We start from the raw sequence: 26,450 nt of genomic DNA on the forward strand, positions 1-26,450 counted from the left end.
ACTGTAAAACAAAAAAATACATATGTACCTGTTTTCCCTACGAAAGGTTTGCACAATTGATGACACTGTGGACCTGTTTACATTAGGCTGTACTCTTCGACCAGCCTCTTCCATTGTAAAACCATGATTTATGACATGATCCACAAGTGTGGCTCTGATTTCATCAGAGACTCTGACTCTTCTATTTCCACCTCTTCCTCGATTATTTCTTCCTCTACCACCACCACGTATTCTTACACGCCTTCCAATTGCTCTTCCACGAGCATGTTGCTGCAGTTCAGCGTTGTGAACGTCCTCCATTCTCAAAACATTCTACAGCAGTGATTGTGCTGTGGGCAATCTACATATATATACTCCCAAAGTTGATTGGTTAAGTGGTTAAATGGTTGAGTCATATTAGAGGTACTTTGCAATTAGATTGCGATTGCAATTACAGGGCATGTGCCAATGTAGCAGACATTACAAACAATGTCAATGTTAGATATATTTTAGAATATACATTCATGTATACTAATTATGATAATTGAATAGATCGTTTTGAATGTGATGGCTTACACAATAAAAAATGTCTGAGAAGTTCTGAAGTGTTTGACAGTGTAAGTGAGAATCGAGTCATCAGTTTTGATCAACAAGCCATTTGCAATTATTTGTTGTCCAAACTGCAGACAGTTGTATGTACTCTTTGCACACATGTGCCAAAACATTTGCAATTTGCTCAAATCAATAAGAAATTCCAATCTGATGTGAAAAAGATGCGAATTGTTCAGAGATCTGAACTTAATGTTTTGGGAAATAAAAAAATCATTTGAGAACTGAGCCAAAGCAATTGAGAAAAACTGTAATAAAAATTTACAGGACAGAACATACAGTAGTGGATTCAGTTTCCTTTGCTCTTACACTCAGATAAGGTCAGTTGTCAAGTCAAGCTTTTTACAATTGAAGCAGTTGGCCAAAATAAAGCCAATTCTTTCTAGGCAGCACTTTGAGACAGTAATCCACTCTTTTGTCACTACTAGTCTGGACCACTGTAACGCCCTCTATGTTGGGGTTAGAGGCTCCACTATTGTTCACCTCCAGAAGGTTCAAAATGCTGCCGCACATGGAAATATGAGCATGTCTCCCCCATTTTAGCCTCACTCCACTGGCTGCCCGTACATTTTAGGATTCATTTTAAAATTCTGTTATTTGCTTTTAAAGCCCTCAGTGGTCTTGCTCCACCTGACCTCTGTGAGCTGCTTCACCCTTACACCCCCACCCGCTCTCTCAGGTCAGCTGATCAGCTGTTCCTGACGGTTCCTAAGACTCAGCGTGAGCTTAGAGGGGATCGAGCTTTTGCAGTCGCAGCTCCTAAAATGTGGAATGACTTGCCTTTTCACATTAGGGAGGCCTCTTCTCTGTCCGTTTTTAAATCTCTTCTTAAAACTCATCCTTTCTCTTTGGCCTTTGGCATGTTGTGAGATGTTGACTTTAATAGTAAATTTTATTTTAATCTTAGCCTTTTCTTTATTAATTAATGTAATTTTTTGTTTTTATTTTATTAATGGCCTTTTACTCTCATTTAATTTGTGTTCTGGTTTTTATTAAATTTATTTTACTTCGTTTTTAAGTATGTGAATGTTTTTATTTATTCCTCTGTGCAGCACTTTGGTCCATATGATTGTTTAAAGTGCTTTTCAAATAAAGCTGGATTGCACTGGATTAGAAGATGGCTCAACAAATCTCTTTCACAGTATGTAAAATTCGACAGAGGGGCGCAAGGTGACCTTCTGTCAGGGGCCCAGAATTTTTAGCTACACCTCTGTGTTACTGTGTTGATTTTGTTCTGTTGGGTGTTGGGTTTTTTCCCCTAAATATACGCTGAAAACCAACCAATCTCTGAACACAGAACAACACAGACAGCTGTGATGACTTTTTACTTGCTGCAAGGGAAGTCCGGTCCTGACTTCGAGGTGTCAGCCTCTCAGTCGAACTCAGCCAACTTCGAAAGAGTAACTCCCCTCGCAGTATCTTTTATTGAGGTACACAAACAGGATATCTAAATAACATTTTGCATTGTTTATCACCATGTATGGGGTGGAAATATTCAAGCGACAGTTCTTAAGAAGGGTGATTGCTAAATTAAGATCAAGCTGCTGCAGGGTGTTATGTCTAAGAAATGGCATCTAGCAAAATGACAATAGTAAAAGTACATATTTCTCGAACAGTGGGTGTCAGCAAGAGCCGGCCCACTTATTCATTACATCATAGTGGGGGATCTCATTACAGTCAAGGTCCCACCCAGAACCCAGCAGGGGCCAGCCAAGGATCAGCCAAGGACCAGCCAAGGTCCCATCATGGAAACTGGGGAAAATTCAAGCGGCTACATCTGTATATATTTATAGAGATGACTAATTGGCTCTGTTGTAGAAATTTCCAGCCAGAGACTTGGTTCCTATATGACAAGGATATTTTATTTTTACTCGGACTGAGAGGCTACAGAAAATCATCTCTACATGTGATCTCCCCTTTACTGCTCGAGCAGAGCACATGTACATCAACAAGTGTCAAGGCAGTAAGTGCATACAAACAACTTCTCAGGACAGTTATAGGGCCTTCAGGAGGAACCAAACTGCTGCCTCATTCAGAGATACCATTGTCTAAGACTTGCACTAAAACATTCTGAGCACTTGGGCATATTTAAACAAAGTAGTATGGCACCTGTGTCAGAATCCATCCCTGCCTTGTCCTGTTCACATGTCACTGGCCATCCTATTCTCTCCTCTGTCTTGTACCCCTTAGCCCATAGTGTGTTTGCCTGCTCATAGGGCCACCATGTGGCTTAACGGGTCAAGTGGTTCCTGACTCCCCTTTTAGTTGTGGGTTTTGAGGATATCACAGGGTCTGTGTTTTCATGATTGTCCCCCAGGCCACCATGCAGCTCAGCCCAGGATTCTCCACCCATTCTACCTTTACTCCTTCAGCCGCATACACGAGTCAGGCCTAGGTTATTCAAATTTCTTCCTGCCAAATTTACTGGACAGGAAGTGGACACTGCAAATGAATCTGTGAATACTCCAATACCTACATCTTTACAAGTTACATTAAGGGGTTTGGTACAGTAAATGGTTGTGAGGTGGGATTTCTTCTTGATGTCTGTTTGTAGCCCGTCCACCAGCAGCTGCTGCTGTATTTATCACACCAAGCAGGGAACGTATATTGCTAAGTTTTTCTTAGTTCAATTACACTTGACTAAGCTAATTAAGCTGGCTATGTTATTTACATTCAGAAGGATGCCGCCATATTGGGTTATACACAGATGCCACAATAGCTCACACTCACATTCCCTCTTCATTATTTTTCTAAATACACTCTATCCTGCCTTGTCACCTGCAACAAGATCTCACTCCCTGTATCGAGTAAAGTCTTTCTAATGGTTGAGCAGATTTCTGCTTCTCTCCTAACCATGGACATCCAAAGTAAGATGAAGCAAAATGTTAGGGAATTTGACAACACATGGTTACTCTTTTGGTAACAGTGACTTTGGTTTTATTTTGATAGATGTAAACCACATAATATGGTCTTAACCTTGTTTTCTGTCCTAAAAGCAAACTTTTGTGTTACAGGAGAAAAGTGCACAGCTGCTCAGATCAACCCCAGCTAATCAGCGCATATGGGAATCTTTTCAAAATACCATGTGAGTCTAAATACCATCTAAAGTAATATAAGCTCTTTAGATGACGCTCAAATAATCAATTCCCATCAACTTGGTGTCAGAACACAAACTCGGTGGCAAAACAGTGAAGCACAACAGACTAAGTTGTGAAAATGAAATCTGCATGTGATGAAAGGGCATGTGACAGTATCTCGATGATTATAATATCAGATCAAACGGAGTTGGCGGTATGGCCACACTGCTGGTCCCATGTCAGTAGGGTATAGCACACCCCTGGGCCCGGATACCACTAGGATGTCACTGGTGTACCACTGTGCTGTCAGAGTGTGGTGTGTCACTCCACAGCGTTGGCAGGATTGCTCTTCTCCCTGCGGCGCCACCATACGCACACGACGGTCATCTGTGGTACTGCAGAACTGAGATGTATCGCTGAACATGGTAGGACGCCAGTCGTCATCAGTCCATGCCTCCCAGTGACTACACCACTCCAATCGCAACAGTTTCTGTGCTATTGTGAACGGCAGCCTATGCATGGGACGGTGAACCTATAGTCCAGCTGATGCCAGTCATCGCGACACGATGATATAGGGTGTTGTAGAGAGTCCAGTAGCTGTGTCCATATATCAGGCGCAGGTGTCATGGGGATCTGTGATGCTTGGAGCACAATCCGACGATCCTTCCTTGGCGTGGTCTGTCTTGGATGACCAGAAACTTCACGACGTGTGTGGATGCCTCACGTGCCCATTGGTTTCAATATCAGGCGACTGTGATATCCGCATGGCCCACATGCAGTTGCACCATATGACCACCTGGCTTCATGCAAACCCGCAATGCAACCCTATCAAACTCCGTCAAGTGCTGTTAACACTGTCTAATGTGACTACGAGGCATCCTGTGTCTGGTAATTAAACATGCCAACTCCTTGCAATTCTAATCATTTACATATCCATCACTGGTCTGCACGTGTACCAAATTACATCTAAATTGGATAGTTCTGGGTTTTCAACTTTTTTTTCCCTGAGTGTATATGCCCTTCACTGATGAGAAATTCATCAACATCTAAGTCCTACATTCATGTACAATGCATATTAAATGAATATTTTGTCACTATTAGTCTTGATGTATCATTCTTTGAATGCACTCAATTGAATCCTGGACAGTGGTTCCACATGGTAAAAAAATGAATATTCTGAAAAGGAAACATCCTTCTTCGGTTGATACATTCATTTTGTATTCTGAGAAGGTTTTTCCCTTGATTGCCTTGTACAGTATGTCTAGTGTGTTTTTTGGTATGAATGTGGCATTAATCATACAATGAAAAAAACACTGACTTGTAGTGAACATGTAAAACAACAACATGCAGTGTCATCTATCCATTTTTCAAACCGCTTATCCTATTGGGTCACGGGGGGTCCGGAGGCAGGGAACAACCCAGGATGGGGGGCCAGCCCATCGCAGGGCTCACTCACACATGCACACCTATGGTTAATTTAGCGACTCCAATTAGTCTCAGCATGTTTTTGGACTGTGGGGGGAAACCGGAGTACCTGGAGGAAACCCCACGACGACATGGGGAGAACATGCAAACTCCGCACACATGTGATCCAGGCGGAGACACGAACCCGGGTCCCAGAGGTGTGAGGCAACAGTGCTAACCACTGCACCACCACGCCGCCCCCATGCAGTGTCATATATAACTGAAATAAGAAATGCTGGATTGCCTGAGTTGCATGCGTGTGTGTTTTTTAATATGGGCAACATGGTTCCCTGAGATGCCTCAGTGTTGCTCACCTCCATCTCTAACACACAGCCTCAGAAATGATTTTAAAACTACTGAAAGAAATAATTGGCTACACTGCAGCTCCACTGTTTTGTTCGGCACCCCTGCATGTCCTGCATTGTGTGGGGAAAAAAGTTGAAGGCTGTGTTACATACTGTAACACAGCTAGAATGCAAAAACACTTTATACTTCACATAAGATGGTGGACCTTATTGACAAAGGCAAATTTGTGTTGACCCCAGCAAGGCAGCTAGCGTACTTTGCATTTCTCACTTACCCGGATGTGACAATAAAGCGCTCCACTACAGTAAACCCTGCAGACAGCATTCCCCTGGAGGATGAGGGGCAGCCACATGAGTGTGTGGCAGAGTCTTTGGTTTACACTAAACTGAGAGCAGACTTGTGAGAGCTCTCCCACTGAAAATAGCGAGATGGTTTTGTTTGTGGATGGCTCATGTTGGAGAGATGGGGATGCCTTGAAGGCTGGGTTTGCTGTAGTCCAGGCACAGGGTGATGATTTTCACACTCTCGTTTCAGAGCACAACCCTGTTCCGCTCAATTAGCGGAGATAAAGGCTTTGACTACAGCGTGCCGGCGAGGACAACATAAGACAGTTACTATCTACACAGACTCTGCATACGCACACGATGTATGCCATCTGTTTGGAGCAGTCTGGAAGCAAAGGGGCTTTCGCAAAAGTGACGGCTCCCCCATTCAGCATTATAATCAGATTTTGGAGTTGCTACACACAATGATGCGTCCCAAGCGTTTGGCTATTGTTAAGTGTCAGGCCCACCGCAAAGGTCGTGATTTTGTTATTCAAGGAAATGCAGCCTCTGATGCGGCAGCCAGGGCAGCTGCGCAGGTGAGTACTGCTGATCTTTTACCTATGGTGAGTACAGAGCAGGTTTCTGATCTGGTGGCCCTGCAGGAGCGGGCGGGCCCCTATGAGGCCTCAGTGTGGCTAAAAAGGGGGGCCTCTAAGGATGCTAATGGTCTGTATCGCAACCATGAGGGACTTTTGGCTGCACCTCTGTCTCTGGTGAACATTTTGATAACGGATGCGCATGGTCTTGACCATTGCGCAAGGGGGGAGGAGTTAAGGAAAATAACACAACAAGCTGCAAGCAATGATGGATGCAAGGTTGTCAGAATGTGAATATGAGGTGTGCATTAAGAACAATGTACGCAAAGCAATCACGACCCCAGTAGGGCACATTCCAGTGCCTGAGGGACCGTTCAGACACTTGTGGTGGACTATGTGGACATGGGAAAAACAGCATATGGAAAGCGATATATGCTTGTGATTGTGGACAGGTTCAGCAGATGGGTGGAGACAATACCGTCCAAGGACATGGGGGCGATGACAGTGGTGAAATTCCTGATCAGAGAGTCCGAGGTTTAGGATACCAACTGAAATAAGCTCTGATAATGGAGCTGCCTTTGTTGGGAAAGTTAAAAGTTAGTGGTTTAACAGCTGAGAATAAAACAAAAGTTGGCATGTGTGTGTGGAATTAAAATTGGACATCGGTAGGCCCGGGAGGTTGGCATATTGGGACTGTGTGTGTCTTTAGGCCTTAGGCAAGAAGAGATTGTTTTGAATACTGTGTTACCTCGCTTCGAGATAGCTGCCTGCAGTAAGTTCCGCAGACCCTGAGGAAAGCTCGGGCCTTGGAGAGGCAGACAGCGGAACAAAGGGGGGGGAGAAACCACCTGCAGGGAGAGATTCAAAGCTGCCCCAACTGGTGCACAGCGAGTTATAGCTTTATAGAATAGTTGTGGCAAACAATATATAGCAAGCTATGCGGTAGTGCAAATGTATAAGTAATTGTTAATCATACTAATCATATGTTAACCATGTATTGGCAGTGATTCAATGACAATACGTCAATACGTTAATCATTAATCAAAGGACAACTGAGTATTTACAGTGATTCAATGTCATGTAATCAATATCTATATTCATATCTCCAGTAGGAGCCTAGCAGTCGAGACATGTTCTGGTAGACTGAGTAGAATGGGTGGACTTTACCTTGCCACCAAGGTGAACCAATAGAATTCGAAAATTGTGTTTGTTATACGTTTAAGCTTGGTTCATTGGTGTGTTGTGACCAATCAGGATTTAGACACCCTTACTGTGAAGTGGGAGTTATGGTATATCAACTGGTTGCTCGGAGAGCTAAAAAAGATCTTGGTACCGAATGCCAGAGTGTGATGAGAGCGCTTTGCTGAGTTGCTGAAATAAAAGAGATTTTCCTTTACCTCATCAAACTGAGAGGTCCGACTTTTATTCTAAGTATTATATTCTAAATTTTTCTACCACATGTGTATCACCCTCAGTTGCAGGGTATGGTGGAGAGAGTGAATGGCACACTTAAGCAGAAGCTGAATAAGATTTGCGCCACCATGAAAATGAACTGGGTGGATGCCCTGTCAACAGCCTTGATGGCATATCGGATGGAAACGCACAGGTGATGCATTTGTCTCCGCATGAAATGCTGACTGGGAGACCTATGCCTGGATCGACTTGAGGGGGCGTATAAGGGACCCAGCCTAGATCAGCTGGGGGATGAATTAAAGTTGTACATGAGGACTTTAACCAAAATACACAAAACTATTTCCAAACAGGAAAAGGAGAAAGCACAGAAAGAAGACACAGACCAGGAGGAGCCAGTCATCTTTCACGGAGATAAAGTCTACCTGCGAGTGTTCTGGTGAAAGTGGCACGAGCCCCGACGAAAGGGACCCTTCAAGGTGACACGAGCCACAGCAACAGCGGTGCAGGTAGAAGGGAGTAATACGTGGTACCATTTGAACCACTGCACTAGAGTACCGCACGAAAGACAGAGTCACTGAAAACTACACAGAGGATGCAGTTGCCCTTGACTCAGATGGCCCTGATGGAGCTCCCAGAGGAGCTCCACAGCTTGGGGTGGAGTCAGTTTCAGGATCAGAGCAGAGTGAGGGCCAAGAGGGAGCATCGCAAGCAGACCAGCCACTCCAGACAGGACACGAAGCTGTGGGTTCTGGTACGGCTGACAGCAACGATGTTAGTGATGCTAATGATTTATCAGGCCCTTCAGGTCTGGGTGCACAGCAGGACCACAGGTCAGGTGAGCACAGGACAACTGACTTCACTGACTCAGCCTGGTCCTTTGATGCTGAATAACCTCTCAGATTACAGTGAGCGAAAGCGGAGAGAAATGGGGGGAGATATGGGAGTGAGGAGAGTGAGCAAATTTTAGAAGGATGCCCAGGATGAAGTAGACCTGTATGGGTTAGCAAAACGTACACTTGGAAATTGGTGGTATAAATGGGCTAAGTATACCGCCACTTCATTAGGGCAGGAGGGGTGTGTGTTGTGTGCAAGTCCTGACCCTTCAGTTAGGGTTGTCCCGTTCCCATACACTAATAAACAGTGTGAAGAATGGGAAATGGAGAGGAGTATGAGATTCTGGAAGAGTCTGTGTCAGGAGGGGCAGGCCCCTAAGAAAGTGCAGGCCCACATCTAACCAGACGGAGCGCATACCGTACTGCCCATATCAGCGTCTGATATATCAGGGAAATACTAAATATGCATAGAGGGTGGAAAAGCATTGTGGGCAGTTTAAGCCCTGGGAAGGAGGTCAGCAAGATATTATGGCGAACAAATTGAGTTTTTTTACAGCAAATTTTCCTCTCTTCATGTTGTCCCTACTGCGCAGATTAATCGTCCCATGTGCCTGCCAGCAAATATTGCTCCTTTACCTGCCGAATGCTGCCTAATTTTAATGCTGCAATTGAAAGGCTTCAAACATGATATGGGTGTGTGGGTTCTTACTAAAAAGTTATAATTCAAGTAGCCTCAATAACAGTCCATTTTGATGGCAGGTACCTGAAAGTACAACTCTGGAGGACCTTGAGAAGTGAAAGACACCTCTGCTTGACTTCATGGCCAATGCAGGTTGTCTGAGGCCTATCCGGTCAATAAGAGACGGGAATCTGCTGGAACATGACATTGTCACGTTTCAGGTCATCCACAGGGGTCAGGGTCCATTTCAGAGGTATTCTGTGTTCTGTTTACATGTACGTTAGTTAGGATCAGAATTTTATCCTTTGACCAACATGGATCAAGTTGCTATTATTTCTTTGAATATAAACTAATAAAGTAACCAGTAACACATTGATAATTAATAAGTGAGTTATAAACACTGTCTACATTCTGCGCCACCTGTTCTGCTTTGAGCCAATCACAATTACTGCTGACCAGATGGAAGATCTTTTCAGCATTCATCTGTCTCCAGAAGGTAGCAACAAGAGAGTTGCTGAGGAAATAGACTCTCCAGAAGGTAATGACCATCTCCAGGATGCAGAAGGTACTTTAATTGACCGTATAGTGTAGAAGTAAATGTTGTTTTTGTAAAACAAAATATACCTGTATAACAAAAAACACTGTAGCTAAAGTTAAATCCTCTTACTGGACAATCACCTATTTTAAATCGCTCTTCAGTTTTATCCGTTTTCCAAACCTCTTATCCTTCTGGGTCACGGGGGTCGGGAGCCCATCCCAGAAGCAATGGGCACGAGGCAGGGAACAACCCTGAATGGGGTCAAGCCCATTGCAGGGCACACTCACACACCATTCACTCACACATGCACACTTACGGGCAATTTAGCAACTCCAATTAGTCTCAGCATGTTTTTAGACTGTGGGGGAGAACCGGAAAACCCAGAGGAAACCGCACGACGACATGGGGAGAACATGCAAACTCCACACACATCTGACCCAGGCGGAGACTTGAACCCGGGTCGCAGAGGTGTGAGGCAACAGTGCTAACCACTGCACCAGCATGTCGCCCCATCCTATTAAGCTTATTGTTCAGAATTAAAAATGGGGTTATTAAGAAAGAGTAGCCTCCTATAAAATAGCCCAGCACTCCTCCCTCCAGGCCAAGAATATTTTCTTTATGGTCCAGTTCAAAATAATGTCATCTGCAGAAATACGGAGCACATGTAATTTATCTGTATTTTAGATGGTAGACGAGTGGCTGGGTGACGTCGTGGCTGGATGACTTGCAGTGTAGCTTGTTATCTGTGCATTCTGGACAGGCTGCTGACTTCTGATTACTTTTGGCATTTGGTTCAATGTCACGTCATTTCCAGGTGTGTCGGTGCCCAGTATGAAGCTAATCGCCGCATTATAGTTATGAAAAGAAGACAGAATAGCAAAGAAATTGAGGCAGAATTAATTCAACAAAGTATTAAAAATATTACTCAAGTAGATGAATCGCTTCTTGAGACTGAAGGCGACTGTATTTGCATGAACGAGCGTCGAAAAGAAATGCATTATTGTCGCGTTTAAATGAAATAGTAGTAAGTGTCACATTTGCGACGTATTACAGGAGGATGTTAATCTTAACTTTGACTGTAAAATATCATAATAAACAAGAAATGTGAGTTTTTAGTCTGCTTAAACAAGAATACCGATGTTACAGCGAGCGGACGCTGCTGCCGCGCAGGAGAAGCGAAGCGACATTGCCTTTAAAATGAGAGATTACATTCCGTGGCAGGAGGACAGTTTACAGCACGACACCGGCATTAGGCAGCAGGATGGGATTGGTTAGGTGATCTCCCAGACTGAAAGGGATTCTGGGGACTCAGGGGACAGTGTCGCCCTGAGGGACTGAGGGCCACGTCAGAGGGGGCCTGCTGTAGAGGGGCCCAGACAAGGGATGGCTGATGTAGAGGAGCCAGGTGTGGAGGTGCCACATATTGAGGAACCCTGGTGATCACACTACAGGGGGCCAAATGTTGGTGGGCCAAGAGGAAGTGGCTGGGGAGTAGAAAGCATAGATGTCTTGGAGGTGGGTAGACTACAGAGATTTATGCACCCCGGGATTCCCTCAAGTGCCTCTCAGATCTAGGATGGCCAATACTCGGTCCTCCCCAGGAGTGAGAGGATGCAGACTGGCTCCCCCCAGCTCTCCTCACCGGCTCCCTCCAAAGAGCTGTAGCCCTCCTTTTGGTGATGCTGACATCGTCCCTGCACTTCCCCCTCACACCCTCTGCCATGCGGCAGCAGACATGGCCCACAGAATGTATCAATTTTCTTTGATCTCTTGCTATATAGTTTCCTGACATATATTTGTCTTTTGCCAATGTGCATTATGATATAGGAAACGTACCCCAGAGCAGGACTTTAGACTAAACCATTTTCAGTAAGGATAGGTGTGCTTGGGGTGAAAACACTTTAAATGAACTGTTGAGATTGATTCATTTTATCTGTACTTTTTTGAATATGAAGAATTATTTTAGTGGATATCTCCCTATTTTAATGCTAGAGGGAGCCCCCCCCCCAAATTTATGCCTGACCCACAAACCCACACACTGTCCACAGATGAGAACAGCGCAGACCCTGCACAGTCAGGTTTGGCAACTCCTTCCAATTTTATAGCCCAAACCAGGAGTAAAAGATGCAGAAAATCAGACCCTTCATAGAAAAATTTATGTTCAACGACACTCCATAATGCTGCTTAAAATGAAGCAATGCATGCACAAGTTAAAGCTCTTTTCGTTTTAATGAATGAGGAAAGAAATAGTTTTGGATAAAGAAATGAATTAGTCTTATTTTTTTCATGTGAGCATCCTCCTGCAGCATTGAAATCCGGTAAAGTGGCTGATGGATGGACTTGTATTAAATTTGGGAGGGTCTGAATGAAGCTCATTACCCCAAATTTTCTTAAATTGGCTTATATATTTACAACATGGTGACTGCAACAATAATACACTCACGACTGTGGTGTTCTACCTAGAGCACCACTAGAGGGAGCTCACACATTCTGTCGTACTTGCCACAGTAACAACAGTGATGTATAGGAACAGAGTTAGAAGCCGGTAATTTATATATAAAAAATGTCATTTCATTAATCTGACTGGGTAGGTCCAGCTGTCAATCCCACCCAGGCCTATCCACAGCTCCGCCTCTGCGTCAGTCCATCTCTTTGCAGTCCAAGTTGTACATCTACCAAACTTGGCAACAAATTGAGAACCGTTCTGTTTCGGTGGTTGTATTTAAGGAATGTCACATTAGTAAACATCTGGACATCTGAAATGGGCAGAGACAAAATCGGCAGTACAGGCAGTCCAATGTCTTTGAAACTCCTTTTTCCTTCAGCACCCTCTTACTGCAAAACCTCAATCCAAAGTTCTCCATGTTGTTCATCTCTGTGAAACTGCAACAGGAGAGCTCTCTCCACTGGTGTTCTAATTCACCAAGGGAACAGGAAAGGCCCTCTTTTGGTAGACTGCCTACTGCAGGCTCTCTTTCCCGGGGATGAATCATCTCCAGCTTACTCAAGTGACTCTGGAAGTCGCATTAGATACTGTGTCCGGAAGCAGTCCATGCTGCGCTTAGGAATGATGTCTCTTCTAGTGTAGAACTGACTGTGGAATTTACTGTAAATTCCTAGCAAAAAAAAAAGCTGCCAGAAAAGTATTGCAAAATTGCTGTTAATCACTGTAAAACCCCCAGCTCCATGGGTGTCCCTACAGGTGGCTGCCCTTTGCTGCCAGGTTTGCTGTTACCTTTGTCTGTGCCCGTGTGTCAAGTAGAGCAAGATGGGGTAGGTGAAAAGAGAATTTCCCCAAGGGGAGTAACAAAGCATCTTCATTTCATTTAGAAAATAATTACAAAATGTCTTTTACAGGTTTTGTCCTATGTAAATTACAGCAATTGTATTTTTTAAACAGAAAAATAACAATTAACTGTAATCTAGTTTAAAATATTATATTGTATTCTATTCAAAATATAGAAGTTACCTAGCAACTGGAATTGGCAATAAATGCTATTAATACTCCACAATACTGAATGTTGTTGTAGAATGCTTTCCAAGTTAATTTTTGTATTTTACATTTGCAGCTATGCAATCTATGCATATTGTTAAGTGGTTTAAATGAGACTAAGACGAAAATGACAGCCTGAGACAGAGACCCACACAGAACAAACTCACATTAACTGGAATGACATTAACTTGAAAATTTCAGGATAATCTTCACACCCGTTAACCACTTGATGGAATTCAACTTAGAGTTGCAACAAAGTCAAGTATTTTTAAAACTGACCATATTCTAGGCTTAAAGGCCCAATTTGAAATCAGGACTGGACATAGAAATCTATTCAGAACAACATTACATTAATGTTAGAATAATGTTATATTTTTTGCTGGTCTGTGTTAATGTAATGCAACAACTCTGGTCTAATACCTCCCTGTCACTTTAATGCTGGATGTGTGTGCAATTTATAACAAGTTAGGCAAGCCACGGATTCAACCATTAAACTGCATTTTCATTCCACATTTTTTGACAGTTCTGTCCAAAATCATATTCCACCAAATCAGCCGTTACAAATTCCAATAACTTCAACCTTCAAATGTATTAAAGTTGATCTTTTTCAGTGTGTTCCTAAATCTTACGGTATAAGCAAAAGGTATAAATAAAAGATTAAGAACAATTTCCATTTGAATAGTGGAGAAGAGTCCTCATCTTTTGTACATGTCTCATGCTCAGAGTCCATCAATCGCCTGAGGAGAGAGGAGACGGGAGGATTGACTGAGTTGTTCTTCTCAGGCATCGTCCCACTTCTTTGGCTTGCAGTCTTCATGCTGCTGGTTGGATTGATTCCAATGAAACAGTTTAAACCGCAAAATCACATTAATAAAACTTACGCTGACCCTCACTGAAGCGGCCTGGTATCTGTTTCATACCTCACTTTACAACACACAGGACTTTTTTTTTTAATTTAAAGGCACAAGTTATTTTACGTCATGGCCAACCCACGTTTGCTAGTTTAATGGCAGAAAAATAGTCAAAGCCAGGCGCCTGGTCCACAAGGGTGTACTCAGTCACTGCTGTTTTTATGGTGTAAACATGCTATAAACTAATTTTTTCAAACATTTTCTTTAAGAGCTAGGGGCGCTAGGTGGATTGCTATTATAATGATGGATTTGCCAGGCAGAAGAAAAGAATGCTTCTCTGCAGAGATACAAAAAATCTGCTTGTGCACAATGTGAAAGCGTGCGAGCAGACCATCTACAACAGCAGCAGGATTACACCAAAGTAGAGGTCTGCATTCCTGTGGAACCCACGGAAATAAAGTGCAGTGCAGGACAAACTTTCATTTTTGAATGCAGGAGCAGGAGGGAAGTGACTGATATGTTCGCAGGGAAAAAGAATGAAACAAGTGTTTTTTGTTATCAAACAATTTTTTATTTGCGTGAGTAAATACAAAATTACACAACAAAGTATAGCACGTTATCACAACATTACATTGTCTGAAAGCACTTTACAGCATCCCCACCCAAAGCCCCCAGTGAGTAAGCCATAGGCGACAGTGGCAAGGAAAAACTCCCTAGAAGGAAGAAACCTTGGGAGGCACCAGACTCAAAGGGGAAGCCCAAACCTCCAGGGGCCGGCAGGGAGAGTCAAAAACACACACACCAGATAACTGCAACAGGTTCTTCTACATATCCTATACAGGGGCATGGTACAGTGATGCAGTGGTTAAAACTGTTAACTCACACCTCTGGGGACATTCATCCATTTTCTGAAACCGCTTCTCCTGTTCAGCGTTGCTCCAGCTGACAGCTTAAGCAATTCATCTGTATCTGAATGAGGAAAAACAACATACAGGCAATACAATGGAGCTGTCAGTCACTCCTGGCACATGGAATACAGTTCTGCACTGACACCTCCGCAATGAACAATTGCATTATAGCATAGGAAACTAGTTAACTTTCACATAAAATTTAGATATAATCAAAACAGAAGCCTGGAACAATTTTAAATTTTACTAAATGGCAATATACTGATTTTAGTCACCAAACAAACTTTACAGGACTTGCTTCACTACTTTTATTCGTGTTTCTTACAATACATCTGCCCTCTCCTGGTCTGGTGGAATATCATTGCTGTAGGCAGCACCGAGCGAAACCACCCGCATCCGCAGTAGAATGCAACATGAAAGCGCACGCGGAAAAGTGAAATATCACCTAGACTTTGCGGCACAGGAAACTAGCCGACTTGCACATGAAATTTAAATTTAACCAACACAGCACCCCACAACAATGTTCACTTTATTTAAAAGAAATGAACTAATTTACTCACTAGCAAGCGCAATAATGTACTTAAACGCGGAAAAGTTAAATGTCAACTACACTTTGCGCATAAAATTTAAATATAATTAACATAGTAGCCCGGAACAAAATCACTTTATTTAAAAGCAATATACTGACTTTACTCATCAAACATATTTTAATATACATGCAAATTTGACAAATACTAAATAATAAGATAAATTATCCGATAAAATGGGAGCAGAATGGCAACCCACCTTGGTGCAGAAAACAAGTGAAGCCGCGTCTTTCAAACCGGCAGCGTCCCACGTGCCGAGGAGTCAAATGTAATCAAGCAACACGGCCCACACAATTAAATAATAACATCATAATAATTATAGCTCTTTTATAATTATTCTATACATTATTCTATAATTAGATGAACAGACTTTTATAAGTTAAGTTGTACACCGAGAACAGTATACAACAGCATAAGCATATAACCCTTAAAGGTTTATTAATTAAAAATCACACATTCATCCTGCTTAACATAAAACAATGACTTAAAGAGACTTAATTGTGAAATGAACGCTACTGTCCGAGGGTATTTATCTCCACAAATTGCTATGGAACATAATGTCTTAAATACTCAGATTTTCAGAATGACAGAATCTTAACATTTTAAATTTTGTTTTGCGATACCGATACGTAGTGATATTGGTATGTGGAACAACGTTAAACTGTAGTTAGATTAAGTGCGTATTCACAATTTACCCGTTTGCCTTTTATCGTGACTGAGCACGATCCCCCACCCCAGCTGGTCTGCACTCCCCACATTGCAATTAACGATCCAGACCTCAGCGCTTTTGTTACCGTGGGACTTTGTTGCGTTGAAGAAAACATTAAAATGAAGTCTGAGGAATGTTACATGACACAGCTAAAATGCAAAAACTCTCTCTGGTGTAATTCACTGCATAAAACCAATAGTCTTAAGTGTGGTGCCTTCTTCATAACACTCCCTGACTTTTGTATTCGTGACCATGAGATACGGTGGCCTTTTCTTCCTTCATTTGACTAGTGTTCCTCCCTTTCCTCCCAGCCTTGGTTGGTGGTTCAGGCAGCATCACCTTCTTTTAATAGACCCAGGTGTATCCATCCATCCATTTTCCAAACCACTAATCATACTGGGTCGTGGGGGGTCCGGAGCCTATCCCAGAAGCAATGGGCACGAGGCAGGGAACAACCCAGGATGGGGGGCCGGCCCATTGCAGGGCACACTCACACACCATTCACTCACACATGCACACCTAGGGGCAATTTAGCAACTCCAATTAGCCTCAGCATGTTTTTGGACTGTGGGGGGGAAACCGGAGTACCCGGAGAAAACCCCACGACGATATGGAGAGAACATGCAAACTCTGCACACATGTGACCCAGGCGGAGACTCGAACCCGGGTCCCAGAGGTGTGAGGCGACAGTGCTAACCACTGCACCACCATGCCGCCCCATTTATAATGATGTAAATTTAAAAAAATAATATATATATATATATATATATATATATATATATATATATATATATATATATATATATATATATATATATATATATATATATATATATATATATATATATATATCATTAAAAACAAAATATAATCCTGATTTAATGTATCCCTTCTGCTCTTAAAAAAAAGCACAATATGTCTGAAAGACAAATATGTCTATTACTCTACATGTTTTAATAATTTTGTTAATATTACCTAATTTGCTTATCTTTTTTTCTGTAATCACTCTGCATTAAAGCAATTTTTAAAACTAGCTGTGATACTGATGATTCTGTTGTTATTCTGACTGTTGTTGCCCTGGTGCCTTAGGATACGTCTGTCTAAACATAATTGAGAGGATGGATGCATTATTCTATGGAGGCCTCTGAAGAGAATAAATGATCCCAATATTATATTGAGAGAGATGGTTAAATCAGAGCTGGATAAGATTTTAACAACTCTGAGCTATTAGTTAAGTTCTTCCCAAACGAGCTTGATGGGCCGAATGGGCTCCTCTAATTTGTAAATTTCTTATGTTCTAAGATATACAGTACTGTGCAAAAGTCTTAGGCAGTCCAAAGAAATGTTTAAAGCTGTTTATCTGGGTAGCAAGTGTACTTTGGCTTAGAACAAATAACACAATTTAACATTAGAACGTGTAAATTAAGAGGAACACAATAAAAACTAGTAATAATGTCTTCTCTTTTCTAAAAAGATACTGATATCTAGTCGGATGGCTAGATGAACACCGCTTCAGTTCCCAAACTTCTCCTCAGGGGCACCTCAGCCGTTCCATGATTTTGACAGATTGACTAGCTGTATGAGGTGTGCTAGTGGCCAAGTCAAAAAATACATGGCTGCACTGGACGGTCGCTACAAATACTAGGATGATGTTAGCAGAGGTTCTGAAATGGCTAAGCTGAGACACTTTGACAGGCATAATATCATAGTTTTACACCAACACGAGGACAATCTAAACATCGTTTTCTTTGCCTGCCTAAGATTTTTGCACAGTGCTGTACATGGAAGTCTCAATTCAACCCTATCCTTTCCTAAGTGCCATACTTCTGTTGAAAAAAGAAAATTACAGATTGGAAACCTTTTAATAAAGAAACTGTGATAGAAAATTCTTGATTATGCTAATCAGTAATCAATAATGGAATATAGATGATTATGCAAAATGCATTACCTAATCAGTAATTAACAATTGAGTTTACAATGTGTTGTTGATTTACACATAGTGGTTGAAACAATGTAATTTACTTGTCATTAATTGAATGTATCAAACAAGAATGCAAATCTGCTTAAGTAAGAAATTTCTATTTTCTATAGAGGAACTAACATGTTTGCCATATATTGCTTGTTCAGCAAGAGGCCCAGGTCAAAGCAAAGGCATGACCTGAGAAGTAAGCTGTTGCAGAAGATATTATAAAATGAATGCATGGTATTGGATAATATAAAATGTAGAAAAAGAGAACAACGAGTCCTAGAATAATATAGCAAAAGGAAAAGTCCCAAATAGATAGACTTGTTCTAAGCTGATAGGTGGACCTTGAAAACGTAGAAGAAACTGGTATCTCCAAATGGCCAAACTTTCTTTGAACTGCCTGGACCTTGAAAGGCAGAAGTAACTGGAACGTCCAAAAATCCGATTTGTCCTTGATTTGTCAGATGACTGTCGCATTTTAGGCCATAAAAGATGTATGCATTTGTTGCTCGGGGAGCAGAACACAAGACGCATGCTTGCTGAGTGTCTGTTCCCTGTGAGCTCATCAAATAATAAAGTTCTGTCAAACACTTAAACATCGGACTTCGAGAAATTTCTTCCACAAAACACTCTGTTCTCGTTAACAATTTTTCAGTTATAAATTCCATATTATACACTTTCTTTCCTCTTTCTTTCCATTGTACTGTCGTGGGTGGCTGGGGTTTTAGCCAGGAGATCGTTATCATCCTCCTGGCAATTACAAGAAGAACTCTCTGTAATACAACCTAATTTTCATGCACTATATTCTGTGGCATAATTCTTAGTATGAAACGAGCTGGTTCAAGTGGTAATTTTATGTTCAAACATTTTTTTTATCTCTTCCTGTATATTTTGCCAGTACTCTGACAGTTTTGGACAATCCCAAAAAATGTGGGTGTGGTCTCCTACCAGGTCACAACCCCTCCAATAAACCCCTGATTAGAGGTGTTGCCAAACGTAGAGGTGAGAAGGGGAGTCTTAAAGTATCTCATCTTAACTTTCCAATCAAATTCCCTCCATGTAGGACTGTTTGTTATTCTGTGTCCTTCTTTACATGAATGAGTCCAATCTTCATCGTTAATGATAGTATTCATCTCTAGTTCCCATTTCTCTTTATTAACACTGTTGACTCTTTTTGTAATATTTTATAAATATATGATATAATGTTCTTTTAACCAATCCTTTAATTGTTAATATAAACAATATATTTGTTGACTGTAGGTATCTAAAACAGTTGGGCACTGGGAGGCCACATTTGTTTCTAAGATGTTCGAAGGACATTAGATCTCCTCCATTACACAACTGATCCAACTGGTTAAACCCTTTTCTCCCCATGTCTTAAACCCTGTATCTAATTTAGATGGTAGAAAATCAACATCATGTGCAATTTTTATTTTTGATGAAGGGCGTCCCAGCCTCTCTCTCACTTTTCAGAGTGTTTCCTATCCAAATGTTATTGATTTTATTTACTTTCCATGTATCTTGATTAAAAATAATTGCTATGTGTCACGCTGGCTCTCCGGGGTTAAAGCGGGCGAGCAGGCGAGCGGGCAGGAAACAAGCGAGGTAGCCAGAACTCAGGGAAAATGGGGGATTTATTTAAGGGAACTGGGGAAGGAGACATCAGACACTGACTAACATCAATGACAGACAAGGGGTTAATGCAAAACAGGGACTTAAATACACGGAACAAGGCAGCAGGAAACAAGACACGACTGGGCACAATCAGGGAATCACACGTGGGTAATTAGGGGGCGTGGCACACACGAGGAGCGGACGGAGCGGGCGTCACACTATGTCAAGCGGCAAATTTGGGCAGATTGTTCTGTTCCCACCCACTGACCCTCCCTGTCCTGGGTTATCCATACCACTACTGACATAAGTTGGGCTGCCAAGTAATAATTTTTTAAATTAGGTAAGTCCAGACCCTCATTCTCTTTTGGGTTTAATAGTCTTTTCAGTTCAATCCTGGGTCTTTTGTTTTGCCAGGTAAATTTGGATAACCATTTATTGAGCGTTTTGAATGTGGATATAGGGACCCCTATGGGCAGGGACTGGAACATAAAGAGAAGCCTAGGTAGTATGTGTCATGATCCGGCTCGTCGGCTCCTCGTGTGCCCCCTGATTACCCGCGTGTGCTTCCCTGATTGTTTCCAGCCTTGTCTGATTACTTTGCTTAGTCTTGTCCTGTTTTAAGTCCTGGTCTTGCCAGTTACCCTTGTCTGTCATTGTGGATTGTTGTTAGTCCCTGTCAAATTTTCCCGAAACCTCGTCCACTTAATAAATCCCCTTTATTCCCCGTACCTTGCCTGCCTTGCCAGTTTCCGGCACGATCGCCGCTACAGATATTTCCTGATCGTGACAGTATGTTCATTCTAATGCTCTCCACTCTACCCAATAAGGATAGAGGGAGGATTTCCCATCTTTGGAGATAATTCTTTATTTCACATAGTAATTTACCATAATTAGTCTTGTATAAGTATGATATACCAGGATCCCTAGGTATCTAAAGCCATAACTGTGGAATCGAAACTTAATATTTGAGAGCTTTAATGCAAAAACATTCTCTGTAGTATAAGTGTGGGTAGGTTACTGTAAAATTTGGACGAATCTTAAACTTAAAGCAACAGTAAGGTGTAGCGATCAGGGAGTTCAGTATAGGACTAAACATGCAAGGGAAGAAGTAGATAATTAGTGAAACTTTTGACTGGACTGGAGATCTGAGGAGTCATCTAAAGATATATGACACAGCAGATATTTTTGTCTGCTTTTCAGATGGTTGACGTGACATATTTTCCGACGTGCGCTCTCTGTCCGCTGGTGGGAGTGTGCTCACCTGTCTGCATCGGGGCGGAAGTCCGCCATGCGCAATACAGAGAGCAGAGGAGAATAGTAAATGAGCGACCGTGTAGAGACAAAAATGACAAGCTTTTGTGTAAATAAGATAAATAGCATAAGGCTATTTAGTTTGTTTAAGAAAAGGACAACGTATAGACTTATTCTATAGGAAAAGTAACCTTAAGAACATAAGAAATTTACAAACGAGAGGAAGCCATCCGGCCCATCAAGCACTTTTGGGGAAAACGTACCTAACAGCTCAGAGTTGGTAAAATCTTATCTAGCTCTGATTTAAAGAAACCCAGGGTTTTAGCTTGCGCTACACTAGTAGGAAGACTATCCCATACTCTAACTACACGCTGTGTAAAGAAGTGCTTCCTCAAATTCGCTTTAAAATGTTCTCCCGCTAAATTCCACTTGTGGCCACGAGTTGTAGTATGTCATGTCACCGCCATCCAGACCTGTTAGAATCTTATATACCTGGATCATGCCCCAACTTAGTCTCCTTTGCTCGAGGCTGAACAGATTCAGCTCAACTAACCTGTCCTCATAAGACATTCCTCTAAGACCAGGAATCATTCTCGTAGCCCTACGTTGCAACTTTTCCAAGGCAGCAATGTCCTTCTTAAGGTATGGTGACCAAACATGCACAAAATATTCTAGGTGGGGTCTTACCAGGGAATTATATAATCGTAGCATCACTTCCTTTGACTTAAACTCCACACACCTAGAGTTGTAACCCAACATTCTATTTAACTTTTTTATTGCTTCCCCACACTGGCGAGAGTGGGACATGGAAGCATCAACATACACACTGAGATCTTTCTCATAATCAGCTACCTTTATTTCAGTGGAACCCGTAAAATATCTGTACTGTATATTTCTGCTATATTTCTGGATGTGGCAGTGTGTGAGGAGATGGAGACTCTGATAAAGTATCATAAGGCTAATAAGAACACAGCAAGGCGTAACAAGAAAAGGAGTGAGCAACTGGAGGTTCTGAGGTTATAGCAAAGGGAGAGGCCTGGAGAAAAGAGCAGAAAGTGATGAGAGAGTGATGAGTGAGAATCAGGCAGGAGTCAAAGGTAAAACAGAGCAGGAGGAATTACGACTTCCTCAGTATCAGGGACTGTATCTGTTAGTAGAAGGGCCACCTCTGATATTTAAGGGCCACTTTCCAGTAATAGAGGGCAAGATAAAGGTCAGAGGGGAAGAAACAGAAGGATGAAGAAAGTTGTTTATATGGGTACAGGGAAGTGAGCGACCTGCGGCAGCAGACCGTGAAGGAAGGACTGCGAGGGAGTGATATAATAATAGAAGGCCAGGCATGTGGGTTTAAGAAAAAGGGGAGTGATATAAAGGTGGGGTACGGAGCAAGTGGTAGGGCTGCAGAAGGGCTGATGCATCTGATGGACAGCCCTAACTCCCCATGTAGAGGATGGAGTCAGTTTCAGGAGAAGGAGATAGAAACGGATAGTGAGGAAGGAGTAGAGGAGGATAATGCAGATCATAGAACAGTGGGAAGCAGGAGGGCTGTGAGACCCCCGATAGGGACACTCTGATGCTCCCCCTGGTGGTGAAAGGAGCACAGACACAGTATGTGCCATGGGCAGAACAGTCCTGGCAGACGGAGCTTGAAAATGGATGAAAGTATTTGAGGAGGAAACTATGGGACGGCTCTTGGTGATGGGGGATATAAAAGCGGTTCAGGCTTGTGTCCTGGGGGTAGACGGAATGGAGAGAATGCTGGCAGTGGTGACAGGGACTAGGTGTGGCTGAAATGAAGGAGGAGCCCGTAAAGGAGGGGGAGAGCCCAGCTGCCTATCTGCAAGCCCAAGAAAAGCGGTGGAGCAGTGAGGCAGAGCAGGACCTACAGGATTTGGTGTTCAGCGGTCTGTACCGGAGGGCTCTGCAGGACACGCTCCCGAAGCCAGTGAGAAGCAGGCTAAGGCAAGTGGTGGGACTTATTACTATTCCTGAGGAGCAGCTGATCCACGCTATTGACTTGTACAGAGAGGAGGAGGACTCTGCTGAAGAGCATGAGAGGGAGCTGACGAAGAAATTGAGTCAGTCACTGCCAAAAAAACAAGGCCACTAATTGGCCTCCGGTCCCTAATTAGAACAGAGTGAGTAGATACAATGGATGGGGGTTTCCTCAGAGGGCACCCATTTACTCACAAATTTGATGATCCTAGACCCCTGGGAGACTGGGAAACAGGCTGATTCAGTTGGTGTGCTGGAGCTGTGATCAGCATAGACACACCTGTCCAACCTGCATGTTCCAGAATCTTCTTTAGTAGATGTTCAGATAGGGGCCAAAAATGTAAATATGTCTAAACTAACATCAGAGCATATCCCAGTGAATTTGTTAGGCAGAGATGCTGTGTGTCAGCTGCAGATAGACATAAAATGTACGAAGGGGGAGTAGAGGTACTCAGTGGACAGTTCACCCTTCTGCAACAAAGGTTGTTGTCCAGCAGGGATAGTATAGCTTATACGGATTAGAAGAAGTTATTGGAAAGGTTTGGGAAATCCTAGAATAGTGGGGACCATTTATACAGGAACAATATAGCAATGTGCTAAATTGGAAATAGGATAAATACAGTTGTTAGTTGTGATGGGAGATTTCAGTGATCCTGGAGTGAGGGATGAGTGGGATCGGCTGATAGATCCGCTGCCTGACCGAGAGAAAGACGGGATGCGCATGACGGCAGACTGGATAATATTAGGCCCTGAGGGAGTAGCCATTCAGATACGGAGGATGGGAGTAGTGGGAGAATGGTACAACACACCAGAGGAGGAGCCCCCCTTAGCAGTGGCTTTTAATCAGCCCACGCTGGATCTGGGAGAAATGATGGGGCGAGCAAAGCAGGTGGTTTGGGTGCCGACAGAACATGGAGGAGTGCAGGCAGCAGCAGGAGAGAAGCTGGTAAGGAGTCAGTCGAGTGCAGAGAGTGTAGGAGATTTCAGAGGTTTGTGGTTGTGGAGCATGATAGGAGTGCAGTGTGAAGGGAAATAAAGGACAGAGGAATGTTGGCAGGAGATGGAAGTGCCTGAGGAGGTGTGGTTCCGCTTTGGAACCCCGCCCCTCCCATCTGTGGTCAACCTTCCCCTTCTCAGTCTCTTATTTCTGGCCAGACGCGAGATCTTCATGGTTTATGCAGCGTGCAAGCGTTTTTCCCCTCCTTGTGTTCCTGTCTTCCTGTGTACCGATCTCTGCTTCGCCTCCTTGGCTCCGAGTCATGCCTGGCGCGCTTACTGCCATCTACGATCAGCCGACCTGGATTACCGACAGCGTCCGCCGTTTCAGCCCTCTGACAGCCGACGCCGGACCCCCGGTTACATAGGATGGATGGATGGATTCGAGCTTGTATTTGAAATAGAAACATCGCAGCGGTTCTCAGGCAACAGCTGGACATATTTATTTTTCAGCTTGGAGTTGTCTGGCTTTAAACGATTACATTGAAGCAGAGGTACTTGTTTTTGGTAAAAGCAAGAAATATAAGTTTTGTGTGTCTGTACTCTGGTCTTTACTCCCTGCACACATTGATGGCACGGAAGGACAGTCACTGCAGTCACCTATTCTCACAGACTGACTTTCTCCTTTAAGTGCTGATAATGCAGAAGAAGATGGATCATTGGCTTGCTTGCTTAATAACCACAAGCACCCATATTACAGAATGAATGAGACTGAAGTGGATGGAAGGCCACATCATTCTGTCTGCAGTGAAAGAAATAATAGGAGTTGGAATTGATTATGATTATGGAGAAAATGGCTGGCTATGGTGAGAAAGCTGTGGAAATTTGTGCCAATTCACATCGGTGAGGGCATAAAGGGTAATTTCTTTCAGTATGGGACGAATTCGCATATTTGTGCGAGGAAGGTAACAAAAGTTCACTAAAGTACACAATATTAAATTTGAATGTCTTTAATTAAAATGTTATGTACAGTATAACACTGCACCTTTTAACACTTTGCATGTCTGGCAGTGAAGGTCACATTCAGTTTGCTGAATGTATTCTCTGTCTTAAATGGTCGGTCTATTTTTCCTTCTGCTGGATGATGTACCCAATTTTCTAATAACCAAAGAGTATAATGAACAAGTTGATGTTCTGTGTGTCTGATACCTGTACGTGTTTGGCAAAGCAGTATATAGTTACTGCCTACATTTTTGGCTGTGCATGTGTGATTTTGATGGGAATATTATATTTTTATATCTGTGTGTAGATTTTTTCAGCAATAATTGAGTTTATCCTTCTGTACAGTATTTAAGGTTTTGGTAATTCATGATTTATTTGTATTTGTGCAGTGTGCAGTTACCAGGTTATAAATAAACAAATAAATAAATGTGACATCAGAAGAGATGTACAATCACAGTAAAATGTGTGAAAGTAATGGAATGTGAAAATTGTTTGTGCGTATAAGTCTCCACATGTATAAAACGGTTGTATACCATAAGGAAAAGGAGCAATGGATGAATTACATAAAGTGCTTACTGTCCAAAACGAAAATGAGTCATGTTCGGCGTAACATAAATATTCAGAATTCAAGAATCATATGTCTTTGGAATCAAGAGAACTATCAGCTAACTTCACCAAGTCACCATATGGATGCAAAATCAAAGATTTCTGCCTGGCACTAAGCATGTATTCCTCTGTCACGTCACCGGTGGGAAGTAGGACCCAAATGCAAGCTGTAGGGCAGAATCCCCTTCGTGGGGAGTTTTATTGACCACCAGGTTTGGGCACAGAGACGCAAACAGACAAGGACAACTGGAGAAGATAGGACTGGGCACTTTACCAGACTAAGGAATGGGAAAACACAAGGAAGCTGATAGTGACTGACAGAAGGGGAGGAACATGGGGTGAGACTAATAGACACCAAGCGTGGCTCATCAGGGAGGAGAACTGGAGGGTAAGGTTGACTAAATGGGCAAGACATGACAGTAAACGCCCCCCTCCCAATCCTGTGCCCTCCAGGTACAAGGGCATCATTAAGGGGACACACAGACCAGGGCAAAACCAAGGACAACAGGGGAGACTAACCCCCAGGACACAACTCATGACAGGCCAGGTAATCCAACAGGGATGCTGACTATGGACCAAAAGACAGACAGTGGGTGTCAGTGGGTAAGTGGGAACAAAGGACACAGTAGAAGGAGACAAAAGGGAGGGATTGGGCATCAAAAGGACCAAAGACGACACAGGGACAGACAAGGCAGGACACAACCAGACAAGAGAGGCAAGCAACGGAACCAGTGCAACAATAATATGGCCAGGAGAGGGGAACCTAAAGCGG

Source organism: Brienomyrus brachyistius, unplaced genomic scaffold (genome assembly GCF_023856365.1).
Source record: "Brienomyrus brachyistius isolate T26 unplaced genomic scaffold, BBRACH_0.4 scaffold41, whole genome shotgun sequence".
Lineage (NCBI taxonomy): Eukaryota > Metazoa > Chordata > Actinopteri > Osteoglossiformes > Mormyridae > Brienomyrus > Brienomyrus brachyistius.